The 1109-nt window shown below is 37.0% G+C and overlaps 1 protein-coding gene across 2 annotated transcripts in view; it reads right to left on the bottom strand.

The window, feature by feature from the left end:
- The window catches only part of LOC136832671 (neuronal acetylcholine receptor subunit alpha-10-like), a 415833-nt gene extending 415562 nt beyond the window's left edge, over positions 1-271 (bottom strand). For both annotated transcript variants that reach the window (XM_067094006.1, XM_067094017.1), the window contains exon 1: positions 1-271. This exon is cut by the window's left edge and continues 566 nt beyond it. The gene's annotated coding sequence lies outside the window, so the exon portion shown is untranslated.
- Between the last annotated feature and the right edge of the window lie 838 nt (positions 272-1109).

Here is a 1109-nt window from a genome sequence, read left to right on the forward strand (position 1 = left end):
TTTGTAAATAGACCTCATGAAATCTTTGCATATTTTCAAGGAAACTTTTGACAAGACTATATTACCACTGGGATATTTGACGATGCATTATAATGAAATGAATATTCAAGTCCTTTATCTTTTGATGGAATAACCGTCGCACGAATTAAAATCTCAATTTCCAGAGTGCGTTGATAGTTGAATGTGGCGCGTACTTTCCGTAGAGTTTCGCCGGCGCTCCCCGGTTGCTTCGCACAGGTCACTGGTTGTAGGCGGACTGAGCGAGGTCGAGCGACCATTGGCACTATCCCGGAGCAACTCGCTCACGCACAAATACACAAACTGGCACTGCTCTCTGCAGCCTCAGGGCGATTTTCTCTCTCTCTTCTCTGCATCATTCTTATCTTTTTCTCTCAGATGTGGCTGCTCACCGTCAACGGCACTATAGGCCAAAGATAATTCCTGAAGGATCGTTGTGGATAAGTTTGGAATAGTCGCTCAGCAAAAAATTGAATTTTGTTTGGATAAGCCATATGGCGAAAACAAATAGAACTTATTCATTAATTCGAGAACCGAAACTTTAATTAAAACGGGAAGAGGAAAAATATTTGTCATCCTTATCTAATGAATGCTGTAAATATTTAACAAATGAAAGTTAAATATCCCTAATGGCAAAATAATTAAGAATTTAAAAATCATACTTGTCAATGAGTTTTATTCTGTATCTTATGAAAAAACAAACAAAACAACTTGCTACTGATATTTCCACGAAAAGGCAGTAACATTAAGCACAAAATTTTGTTTTACACTCGATAACAGGACAACCATGAAATCCTGCCTCCCAAACAAGCAAATGAACAACTAAGATTCTTGATATAAAGACGAGAGAAATAAATAAGACGAAACGGAATAGTGGAATAGAATTCTCGTTCACAAAACAAAGAAGAAAAGTAGTTTTGCCGTAAACAAAAATGCAGTGAAACGTAGTCTCTCTTAGTTCCTTCTCGAAATACGAATATGATTTTCAGGAGAGGCAATGGCGTAGGAAACAGACTTTTCACAAAAACAACCACTACGAAATCTCTTCCGAAAGAAAATTATTCAAGTAATCTTTTGAAATGAGAATAGTT

The sequence above is a fragment of the Macrobrachium rosenbergii genome, chromosome 4 (assembly GCF_040412425.1).
Source record: "Macrobrachium rosenbergii isolate ZJJX-2024 chromosome 4, ASM4041242v1, whole genome shotgun sequence".
Lineage (NCBI taxonomy): Eukaryota > Metazoa > Arthropoda > Malacostraca > Decapoda > Palaemonidae > Macrobrachium > Macrobrachium rosenbergii.